Raw genomic sequence first — 12,987 nt, 5'->3', positions numbered from 1 at the left:
AGTGAAGTCAAGGAAAAACCTCGCGAAGCTCCTCCGCAATTGTGGTAGCTCAGAAGACCAAATCTTGGAAGAAGTACAGAAGAAGCTCACAGGAGGCACACAAGGCCACATCAATATCGGGAAAGCATCTACATTACACAGGCAACCTAAATGAAGAACTGGATCGCCGATTCACACAGGCAGAAATGGAAGCGGCACTGGCAACGCCCACCCGAAACGCAAGCCCAGATAAAGACCGCAAAGACAAGACCCTCCGAAACCTTAGCAAAGACGCGGCAGAATACCTCCTAAAAACCTTCAAGGAAAGCTAAGCAAGTGGAACAATTTCAGCAACCTGGAAACACGCTGAGATCATAACGATCCCGAAGCCAAACAAGCCACTGGGAATAGGAAACATGCTACCCATATCCCTAACATCATGCGCAGGCAACCTGTACGAGCATAACATCTTTAAAAAAATGGCTGTGGCTTAGGTAAGGTTAAGCCCAGGATGCGAAGCATACTAGCCTTTATTTTAGTTGTTGAACCACTGTTTAGCTTGGTGAACTGCTGTTGCTTGGCTATATTTGGTTCGGCTAGACGAAGAAACAACTCATGCGTTACTCTGCTTCGCCTTGGACGCCCCGCATTGGACGCGGTGAGCGTCGAGCAACGCAGCGTTCGGCGCGGCAACGAAATGTGCGCCTGAGCAAGCGACGCACGCCTGAGCCTTAGAAACAGCTCGTTTCTAAGGCAACACCGCATTCACTAGAGGCGCTTTTGTACCGCTTTGAAGCTTCGTACTCGTGGCTCAGTGGTAGCGTCTCCGTCTCACACTCCGGAGACCCTGGTTCGATTCCCACCCAGCCCATCTTGCAAGAGTTGAGCCAAAGCCACTTCTCCTCTGTGGTGACGTCACGGTGTCACGTGGTTTCATGGCGACACCGCCGCGCCTGAGGAGCTGGGTTGAGCCCTCGTAATATGCTTCGCATAAAAAATAACTCGATACATGGAAGAAAACGGGCACATGCCCGACACCATGCATGCACTCCGCCGCACTTATCGACTCAAAACATCTTGGGTCGATAAGTGGACTTCATCGATTATCTAGGCAAACAGCAAGAGCGCAGTCCTGACCGTGAAAGTAGCCTGTGACAGTCTCTCACGTGGCAGTGTTGTGGAACCTCCAGTACATGTACTATGGCGAGAGAACATATCGCGGCGTGCAAAACTTCCTGGCCAGCAGAACAGCCGCAGTGGCCTTACATAGACAGCCTGAAATCGTACTAGTTGGAGATGGCGAACAAAGGAACACCGCAGGGCTCTGTCATCTCGCCTCTCCCCTTTAACATAGTCATGCTGAAACTGCCAAATATATTGAATGGCATAGAGGGGAGGAGACCTGCACCTTAATTTTGCTTGTTTGCTTTTTCTTGAAACGATCGCGCTCAACTCCAACGGGGGACATATGGTGAAGGATTATTCTGTAACCTAGATTGACTAAAATGATATGAGAGCGATTGCTGGCTGCAACGGCATCAAGAGATAAGAGGCGAAAAATTAGGGGGTAACATTAATAGTAACATCAAAAAAGTATTACGTAACAACATTTGTGACGTTGTTAAAACTTCAAAAATGCTTTTTTTTTTTCGCTAAGCAAGTAAGCGCTAGTAAATAATGAGATCTAAAGCGCTTAATTGACTGGCACGGGAGGAGTGCAATGAACTACTCCAGGAGTGGCAACGCTCCAGCTCTCGCCATTCCGGGCGGGTTACACAAGGAGTGGAGTGAATGGGAATTTCCACTCTCCGGAATGGAGTGACAACAGAACGGAAGGGTCCCGTCAGCGCAAGTTGCGTGCAGTTTGCTGCGTGCAACTCACGCGCAGTTTTCTATACGTGCACGGCCGTGCTGCTCTTGTGCTCCGATCTGGCCGTGCTGCACGCAAGGTATACCGTGTACGCGTGATGGCGAGGATTTCGTCGAATCGCGGTGAAACAGCGCCGGCGACAGATGGACGTGAGAACAGCACAGCGGCGAGCGCTGTCCCCTTGCGTTCTTCTCTCGCCCGCGTGTCTTCTAGAGCTTTTTCACCGCGAAGGTATCTCAAAAAACTAGCTCGCGCCCAGACCCTATTAACTTTAATAGAAGCCTGTGCGTTCAGAGAATGACAGCTCGTAAGCGGTTAATGGGGCTTAGCGTCATCTATGTGAAGAGGGTACACTTCCGGTGAGAAAAAATAAAAAATAAAGCGGAAGTGACGCCATCGGGTAAGAAGAAAAAAGTGACCTCATTTTTTGTTATTGGTGCACATTTTTGTTGTTCTTGTTGTTGTTGTTGTTGTTGTTGTTGTTGTTGTTGTTGTTGTTGTTGTTGTTGTTGTTGTTGTTGTTGTTGTTGTTGTTGTTGGCGAGCCATTAGGGCGGCATTTTCAACCGTCCTGCAAGTCGACCAGAGTACACTGCGAACTAGGGACTGGAAATCTTCAAGGTCGAATCTATGGTCGCATTAAGTCGATGACGTTTTCTTTTTGTTTTTTGCATTTAAATGCTGAACAAATGCGGACTCACGCCTATATTGGCAAATCGGTGAAATTTAGGCATACTGCCTAAATTTCACCGATTTTGCCTAAATTTCGCCTTGGTTTCGCTGCAGTAGCCGATGCGTGTTCGTGACCTTACCGTTAACTTGGCCCTCGATTAATATTTGTTTCGCAGCCGGCTATGCAAGGCCGGCCGCGTACCATGTTTTTGCGCTGTTTCATTGCTTCTCAGGTACGCAGCTAGGGAGCTCTTAAAGTGCATATTGGTGCTCTCCATTGCTGGTGAGTTCGTTTTGAAAGAAAGGAATACACGTATTGATGGCCGAATTCCAGACAATAATGGAATTTTATTGGTCGAGAGCCATAAAACGAGAATTACACTATAGCTCGCCACAGAGTCCGCACTAACCTTGGGAACAAAATAAAGCATCAGGACTATGTGCACTCCCAAAAGCCTTGCGCATGGCAATCGCAATGCGCGATATACATTATTGCATAAGTGACTCGAATACCAGAGTGACCAGAGGAGATGCGCGAGTCCTGTAACATTCCGTCACAACCAGAATATAGATACAGCTTTTGCTCAAACTTCAGAAGTTGATTCTTGCCTTGCGTAGCTGTCATAAACATACGCTTTTTTTAATTTTTGATTGGCAGGCAGGTGAGAACGATCTGGATTTATGTTTAGGTCGATGTATATTCCGCCTGATGCTCTTGGTTTGTTTCTTTTTCTAAAGCAAAGGAGTGATGTGTGTTTTCAACAACTTTTAGAACACTTCGTATTCCACCCTTCTTCGGCGTCGCGGGATGCGTGTTAATTGTTAATTATCCTAATTATTAATTATTGGTCAATTAACTTAATTATCTGGTGTTGTGCGTATACCGCGGTGACCGAGCCGCTGCGCGTTCGAAAACTTTGTAGTACGAAGTGAGAAAGTGACTGCGGCACATCAATCAATCAGCCGATCAATCAATCAACCAACGAAATAATCAATTATATTCAATAAGTAAATAACATGAAAAGACTCACGACGAAAACTGAAAATGCGGAGCGTACGAGAAAACGCCCAACTTCTTACAAGTGAGCTGTAGTCTTCCCTGTGAGCAAACTCGCCGCCTGGACGCAGCCCTTGCGTAATCGTGGGTAACCTCAGGTGCGGGCCCGTCTGTCACAGCAGTCACACGAAGACCACTGAGGCTGACACTTGTGTTTGACACTTGTGTCATGTTTTGTGTATCTGACTATGTGTTTGTGTTTTAAGTGGCAAGGTACATAGTACACTGTAACCGTGGACTCCGGCGTTTCTGCGAACATGCGTCGAGGGTAGTGGACAGTTGCTTATATTGTGCTACCGTGTTATCATCATCATCATGTATTGCAACGTTTGCATCGTCATTTGGTCGAATATGTTTTGCCACGCACACCTTATCGACCGCACTGTGAATGCTGCCAAGTGTCTGAGACTCTGGGACATCCGTTTTGGGACTGCCCTCTCTACGCATCGCGGCAGAAGACGCTGACTTCGACGCTAGCAGGCATTGGCAGGCAAACATTGTCCGAAATTATTGGCAGGCAAACATTGTCCGAAAGTACTGGCAGGCAAACATTGTCCGAAAGTATTGGCAGGCAAACATTGTCCGAAAGTATTGGCAGGTGAACATTCTCCGAAAGTACTGGCAGGCAAACATTGTCCGAAAGCATTGGCAGGCAAACATTGTCCGAAAGTATTGGCAGGCAAACATTGTCCGAAATTATTGGCAGGCAAACGTTGTCCGAAAGTATTGGCAGGCAAACATTGTCCGAAAGTACTGGCAGGCAAACATTGTCCGAAAGTACTGGCAGGCAAACATTGTCCGAAAGTACTGGCAGGCAAACATTGTCCGAAAGTACTATTTTGTTCCCAGTGTGTGTCACCGTACAGTAGCATCAATAGCTACAAGGGCTGCCCTGGACTACTTGAAGATCACCGGACTGGACGCAAGGCTTTTAAGGAAACTGCTGCATTGGTGTATATGTGCATCCCTTCTTCCTGTCCTCATCATCGTCTTTCACCACTCTTTTCTATCCCCTTTCCTTTTTTCCCCTGTGCAGAGTAGCAGGCCAGAGCATGCTAGCTCACGCCGACCTCTGCCTTTCTAAAACATTATTTCTCTCTCTCAGCTCGAACCTGACAGCACAACTCTGGGCCGTCCAGCGAGCCAAGGAAGCCGCTTCGAGACAAGGTCTCGGAACCGCGTCCGCGGCGCGTGCCCAGACCCACTAAAAGGACGCCGGACTCAAATCTTATTGATTTGAAAATAATGTTTACGCTCTCCCTCTCTCTATCTCTCTTGCTAAACAGGCATATATACCCGCCGACTAACTGACCGACCCGTCAGACAGCAGCCACACCCAACCTGGCAGGGTAGGCAAAGAAAGATTCGCTTTAAACAACCTGTAAACTACAGGTTCGCATCCGGCCCCAGGATAATCTTATGTGCTAATTATCCGGGTAATTAGAAAACACGAATTTATCACAATTTTCCTTTTTCGTACTCAGAGCAAGACCTTCATTGCGAAAACTGCTCTTGTTTCCGAAAACATCCCACATGCTCGTTTTCCGTATTTCAAGCGGATTGTCGGTTTCAGTTCTCGCCTTTCCTTTCACACTGCACTGATGGAAATAAAATTACATTAATATTTTGTTGTGTGCTTTACTCCTACTGCACGAGATACGGAGGGTGCCGTCTGTTTGCCCACCAGCGGGAGGTGTACGGCTGGATGCATCTCTGGATAGCATGAAACAACATCGTGTCTCCAACCTTTTTTTTTCTTCTTCTTCTTCAAGGGGGATGCTGGATTGGGCTGCGGTACTAGCAGATGTTCGTTGTAAAACGTTGAGTAGTATGACACAGCAACGAGAACACAGGGCGCCGATCGAGATCAAATTGATTTTCCTTATTGTTTTACAATTCCCGCAGTTTTATTCCGAAGCATGAACAAACTATATAGCTACGAAAAAGTACACCGAGAGATACAAAAAAGGAAAATAGAGCACATTCACCAAATTCACTTACTGTTAACGTAAGAACGACACATACCATAGGCTAAATACATTCGTAAGCAACGAACACGGTGCCGTCACTACCAGGCCCTGTTTTTCTCAGACACCGAGGTGCCTCGAAGACATTGAGGAGACAGTCCCGCGAGAGGCGGGCTGCATGCCTGCAGCCTCGTCGCCATCCCGGGTTCGACCCCCTTCGCTGACAGCAGGCACCTCCCTCCGCCTCGAGCCCCGTGTCTTACGACTCCAACGGTGTACAGTATAGCCTGTGTCGTCGAGAGTGAAACCGCATTTCAAAGAGAACGGTTGCGTGTCTGTCTGCTACCCCCCCAAATTCGCGAGGCGCCCTTCTTGCCCATGGGAGCCGCTTGGGGCCAGTGTACGCCTGTGCCTAACTTTGCGTCCCGCGTTTCTGGCACATATTCGCGGGCCGCTGTCGGCCAGAGATAGTTATCTAACCAAGTGCGCGGTTAAATGGATGAGTCCGCGGTCGAGAACTTTTCAGACATTCATGGGAGGAACCCTTTTTATTTGTGACTTAGAAAAAAAACGGGAAAAAAAAACATGACAGCTAATTTGTACAGTTCACTGCAGTGCTGCCATTACCACAAACAAATGGCCGCCAGGAAAGCCGAGAACAAGTACGGCGGAAACGAGGGCGATGACCGTTACGAGCGCACCTATGGCAGACACAGGTGGACTCCTGGACACCCTTGGGCGACGCCTTCTCCGCACGCGGTGGTTGAAAGTGTCTGGGCCCCTCAGTATCACTGTACTCGACGCGGCGATGTGAGAGCATTTCTTCGGCTGGCCGGCATCAGCGAAGCAGGCAACAGCGAATACCTGGACGCTCTCTGAACGGTCGGCCAGGTGTGATTCATCGATCTTCCACTTGAAACCAACGCTTTCGACGTTCAAATCCGTGCTGCTCTTCAGGTATTTCGCGTTTCCAGTACTGCAAGTCTCCTCGGTGACTCCGATCGCCGGGATCATATCTGAAAACGAGCCCTTTAGGAGCCCGCTTACACGAGTAGGAGGCAAATTTCCTGCCACTGACTTCGCCACAACCACGAAAATCTCGCTAATTCTCTTCCGTTGAGCACTGACAGTGCAAGCAATTCTTCTTCCTGACACAGAGGCCTCAATCAGCAAAATGATGCTTGTATCCTGCTGGTATCCCGACGTCGTCATAAACTCAAGAGTGTCGCACTTCACTGGCAATATGAGCGGTGGAGAAGGCATCGACAAGGCCACGGTATTAGACCCACTTATCGCAGAGCATTTTTTTACCGTCGCGGTTCCTTTCTCAAGGCATATCAAGGCGAACACTTGAACGTCTTTGCTCGTACTTGAAAAAATGGAATCGTCTGCCTTCCAGGAGAACGACACATTGGTGCGGTCCACGTCCTTATTGCTTTTCACGATGTAATTCTCGCCAGCTTCTGGACACTTAACAGATTCCAGTGGAGCGCTTACGGTAAAGGTGCCCTTCAGGTGGACAGGTGCCTGTAGTTCAGTCGTTGCGCTTGTGGGTTGGACGACGACTGCGACTAGATCGGCGATTTTCCCTGAACTTGGCGCTTCCACATGGCACGTGAGCGTGTCTTTTGCTGAGGTCGCAGTAACTGTGGCTTTCATTTTCGAATCCTGCTCATATCCCTGCGTAGCCGTGAACCCCAGGTCCTTGCACTTCACTGGTATGGCGGTTGCCAAAGCGTTCTTTGTCAAAGACACTGACTGCGATTGGCTTATCGCAGAGCATTTTTTTGCCGTCGCGGTTCCTTTCTCTAGGCATATCACCGCGAACACTTGAACGTCTTTGCTCGTACTTGAAAAAATAGAATCGTCTGCCTTCCAGGAGAACGACACATTGGTGCGGTCCACGTCCTTATTGCTTTTCACGATGTAATTCTCGCCAGCTTCTGGACACTTAACAGATTCCAGTGGAGCGCTTACGGTAAAGGTGCCCTTCAGGTGGACAGGTGCCTGTAGTTCAGTCGTTGCGCTTGTGGGTTGGACGACGACTGCGACTAGATCGGCGATTTTCCCTGAACTTGGCGCTTCCACATGGCACGTGAGCGTGTCTTTTGCTGAGGTCGCAGTAACTGTGGCTTTCATTTTCGAATCCTGCTCATATCCCTGCGTAGCCGTGAACCCCAGGTCCTTGCACTTCACTGGTATGGCGGTTGCCAAAGCGTTCTTTGTCAAAGACACTGACTGCGATTGGCTTATCGCAGAGCATTTTTTTGCCGTCGCGGTTCCTTTCTCTAGGCATATCACCGCGAACACTTGAACGTCTTTGCTCGTACTTGAAAAAATAGAATCGTCTGCCTTCCAGGAGAACGACACATTGGTGCGGTCCACGTCCTTATTGCTTTTCACGATGTAATTCTCGCCAGCTTCTGGACACTTAACAGATTCCAGTGGAGCGCTTACGGTAAAGGTGCCCTTCAGGTGGACAGGTGCCTGTAGTTCAGTCGTTGCGCTTGTGGGTTGGACGACGACTGCGACTAGATCGGCGATTTTCCCTGAACTTGGCGCTTCCACATGGCACGTGAGCGTGTCTTTTGCTGAGGTCGCAGTAACTGTGGCTTTCATTTTCGAATCCTGCTCATATCCTTGCGTAGCCGTGAACCCCAGGTCCTTGCACTTCACTGGTATGGCGGTTGCCAAAGCGTTCTTTGTCAAAGACACTGACTGCGATTGGCTTATCGCAGAGCATTTTTTTGCCGTCGCGGTTCCTTTCTCTAGGCATATCACGGCGAACACTTGAACGTCTTTGCTCGTACTTAAAAAAATAGAATCGTCTGCCTTCCAGGAGAACGACACATTGGTGCGGTCCACGTCCTTATTGCTTTTCACGATGTAATTCTCGCCAGCTTCTGGACACTTAACAGATTCCAGTGGAGCGCTTACGGTAAAGGTGCCCTTCAGGTGGACAGGTGCCTGTAGTTCAGTCGTTGCGCTTGTGGGTTGGACGACGACTGCGACTAGATCGGCGATTTTCCCTGAACTTGGCGCTTCCACATGGCACGTGAGCGTGTCTTTTGCTGAGGTCGCAGTAACTGTGGCTTTCATTTTCGAATCCTGCTCATATCCTTGCGTAGCCGTGAACCCCAGGTCCTTGCACTTCACTGGTATGGCGGTTGCCAAAGCGTTCTTTGTCAAAGACACTGACTGCGATTGGCTTATCGCAGAGCATTTTTTTGCCGTCGCGGTTCCTTTCTCTAGGCATATCACCGCGAACACTTGAACGTCTTTGCTCGTACTTGAAAAAATAGAATCGTCTGCCTTCCAGGAGAACGACACATTGGTGCGGTCCACGTCCTTATTGCTTTTCACGATGTAATTCTCGCCAGCTTCTGGACACTTAACAGATTCCAGTGGAGCGCTTACGGTAAAGGTGCCCTTCAGGTGGACAGGTGCCTGTAGTTCAGTCGTTGCGCTTGTGGGTTGGACGACGACTGCGACTAGATCGGCGATTTTCCCTGAACTTGGCGCTTCCACATGGCACGTGAGCGTGTCTTTTGCTGAGGTCGCAGTAACTGTGGCTTTCATTTTCGAATCCTGCTCATATCCTTGCGTAGCCGTGAACCCCAGGTCCTTGCACTTCACTGGTATGGCGGTTGCCAAAGCGTTCTTTGTCAAAGACACTGACTGCGATTGGCTTATCGCAGAGCATTTTTTTGCCGTCGCGGTTCCTTTCTCTAGGCATATCACCGCGAACACTTGAACGTCTTTGCTCGTACTTGAAAAAATAGAATCGTCTGCCTTCCAGGAGAACGACACATTGGTGCGGTCCACGTCCTTATTGCTTTTCACGATGTAATTCTCGCCAGCTTCTGGACACTTAACAGATTCCAGTGGAGCGCTTACGGTAAAGGTGCCCTTCAGGTGGACAGGTGCCTGTAGTGCAGTCGTTGCGCTTGTGGGTTGGACGACGACTGCGACTAGATCGGCGATTTTCCCTGAACTTGGCGCTTCCACATGGCACGTGAGCGTGTCTTTTGCTGAGGTCGCAGTAACTGTGGCTTTCATTTTCGAATCCTGCTCATATCCTTGCGTAGCCGTGAACCCCAGGTCCTTGCACTTCACTGGTATGGCGGTTGCCAAAGCGTTCTTTGTCAAAGACACTGACTGCGATTGGCTTATCGCAGAGCATTTTTTTGCCGTCGCGGTTCCTTTCTCTAGGCATATCACCGCGAACACTTGAACGTCTTTGCTCGTACTTGAAAAAATAGAATCGTCTGCCTTCCAGGAGAACGACACATTGGTGCGGTCCACGTCCTTATTGCTTTTCACGATGTAATTCTCGCCAGCTTCTGGACACTTAACAGATTCCAGTGGAGCGCTTACGGTAAAGGTGCCCTTCAGGTGGACAGGTGCCTGTAGTTCAGTCGTTGCGCTTGTGGGTTGGACGACGACTGCGACTAGATCGGCGATTTTCCCTGAACTTGGCGCTTCCACATGGCACGTGAGCGTGTCTTTTGCTGAGGTCGCAGTAACTGTGGCTTTCATTTTCGAATCCTGCTCATATCCTTGCGTAGCCGTGAACCCCAGGTCCTTGCACTTCACTGGTATGGCGGTTGCCAAAGCGTTCTTTGTCAAAGACACTGACTGCGATTGGCTTATCGCAGAGCATTTTTTTGCCGTCGCGGTTCCTTTCTCTAGGCATATCACCGCGAACACTTGAACGTCTTTGCTCGTACTTGAAAAAATAGAATCGTCTGCCTTCCAGGAGAACGACACATTGGTGCGGTCCACGTCCTTATTGCTTTTCACGATGTAATTCTCGCCAGCTTCTGGACACTTAACAGATTCCAGTGGAGCGCTTACGGTAAAGGTGCCCTTCAGGTGGACAGGTGCCTGTAGTTCAGTCGTTGCGCTTGTGGGTTGGACGACGACTGCGACTAGATCGGCGATTTTCCCTGAACTTGGCGCTTCCACATGGCACGTGAGCGTGTCTTTTGCTGAGGTCGCAGTAACTGTGGCTTTCATTTTCGAATCCTGCTCATATCCTTGCGTAGCCGTGAACCCCAGGTCCTTGCACTTCACTGGTATGGCGGTTGCCAAAGCGTTCTTTGTCAAAGACACTGACTGCGATTGGCTTATCGCAGAGCATTTTTTTGCCGTCGCGGTTCCTTTCTCTAGGCATATCACCGCGAACACTTGAACGTCTTTGCTCGTACTTGAAAAAATAGAATCGTCTGCCTTCCAGGAGAACGACACATTGGTGCGGTCCACGTCCTTATTGCTTTTCACGATGTAATTCTCGCCAGCTTCTGGACACTTAACAGATTCCAGTGGAGCGCTTACGGTAAAGGTGCCCTTCAGGTGGACAGGTGCCTGTAGTTCAGTCGTTGCGCTTGTGGGTTGGACGACGACTGCGACTAGATCGGCGATTTTCCCTGAACTTGGCGCTTCCACATGGCACGTGAGCGTGTCTTTTGCTGAGGTCGCAGTAACTGTGGCTTTCATTTTCGAATCCTGCTCATATCCTTGCGTAGCCGTGAACCCCAGGTCCTTGCACTTCACTGGTATGGCGGTTGCCAAAGCGTTCTTTGTCAAAGACACTGACTGCGATTGGCTTATCGCAGAGCATTTTTTTGCCGTCGCGGTTCCTTTCTCTAGGCATATCACCGCGAACACTTGAACGTCTTTGCTCGTACTTGAAAAAATAGAATCGTCTGCCTTCCAGGAGAACGACACATTGGTGCGGTCCACGTCCTTATTGCTTTTCACGATGTAATTCTCGCCAGCTTCTGGACACTTAACAGATTCCAGTGGAGCGCTTACGGTAAAGGTGCCCTTCAGGTGGACAGGTGCCTGTAGTTCAGTCGTTGCGCTTGTGGGTTGGACGACGACTGCGACTAGATCGGCGATTTTCCCTGAACTTGGCGCTTCCACATGGCACGTGAGCGTGTCTTTTGCTGAGGTCGCAGTAACTGTGGCTTTCATTTTCGAATCCTGCTCATATCCTTGCGTAGCCGTGAACCCCAGGTCCTTGCACTTCACTGGTATGGCGGTTGCCAAAGCGTTCTTTGTCAAAGACACTGACTGCGATTGGCTTATCGCAGAGCATTTTTTTGCCGTCGCGGTTCCTTTCTCTAGGCATATCACGGCGAACACTTGAACGTCTTTGCTCGTACTTGAAAAAATAGAATCGTCTGCCTTCCAGGAGAACGCGACATCAGTGCGGTCCACGTCCTTATTGCTTTTCACGATGTAATTATCGCCAGCCTCTGGACACTTAACAGATTCCAGTGGAGCGCTTACGGTAAAGGTGCCCTTCAGGTGGACAGGTGCCTGTAGTTCAGTCGTTGCACTTGTGGGTTGGACGACGACTGCGACTAGATCGGCGATTTTCCCTGGCGCGTCCACACGGCACCCGAGCGTGGCTCCCAATGCTGTCGCTGTAATGTTGGCTTTCATGTTCGAATCCTGCTCATATCCTTGCGCAGCCGTGAACCCCAGGTCCTTGCACTTCACTGGTATGGCGGTTGCCAAAGCGCTCTTTGTCAAAGACACTGACTGCGATTGGCTTATCGCAGAGCATTTTTTTGCCGTCGCGGTTCCTTTCTCTAGGCATATCACCGCGAACACTTGAACGTCTTTGCTCGTACTTGAAAAAATAGAATCGTCTGCCTTCCAGGAGAACGACACATTGGTGCGGTCCACGTCCTTATTGCTTTTCACGATGTAATTCTCGCCAGCTTCTGGACACTTAACAGATTCCAGTGGAGCGCTTACGGTAAAGGTGCCCTTCAGGTGGACAGGTGCCTGTAGTTCAGTCGTTGCGCTTGTGGGTTGGACGACGACTGCGACTAGATCGGCGATTTTCCCTGAACTTGGCGCTTCCACATGGCACGTGAGCGTGTCTTTTGCTGAGGTCGCAGTAACTGTGGCTTTCATTTTCGAATCCTGCTCATATCCTTGCGTAGCCGTGAACCCCAGGTCCTTGCACTTCACTGGTATGGCGGTTGCCAAAGCGTTCTTTGTCAAAGACACTGACTGCGATTGGCTTATCGCAGAGCATTTTTTTGCCGTCGCGGTTCCTTTCTCTAGGCATATCACCGCGAACACTTGAACGTCTTTGCTCGTACTTGAAAAAATAGAATCGTCTGCCTTCCAGGAGAACGACACATTGGTGCGGTCCACGTCCTTATTGCTTTTCACGATGTAATTCTCGCCAGCTTCTGGACACTTAACAGATTCCAGTGGAGCGCTTACGGTAAAGGTGCCCTTCAGGTGGACAGGTGCCTGTAGTTCAGTCGTTGCGCTTGTGGGTTGGACGACGACTGCGACTAGATCGGCGATTTTCCCTGAACTTGGCGCTTCCACATGGCACGTGAGCGTGTCTTTTGCTGAGGTCGCAGTAACTGTGGCTTTCATTTTCGAATCCTGCTCATATCCCTGCGTAGC

This window comes from Dermacentor albipictus, chromosome 8 (genome assembly GCF_038994185.2).
Source record: "Dermacentor albipictus isolate Rhodes 1998 colony chromosome 8, USDA_Dalb.pri_finalv2, whole genome shotgun sequence".
In the NCBI taxonomy this organism is placed as follows: domain Eukaryota; kingdom Metazoa; phylum Arthropoda; class Arachnida; order Ixodida; family Ixodidae; genus Dermacentor; species Dermacentor albipictus.
The sequence above is the reverse complement of the archived record's forward strand: the minus strand, read 5'-3'. Positions refer to the sequence as shown.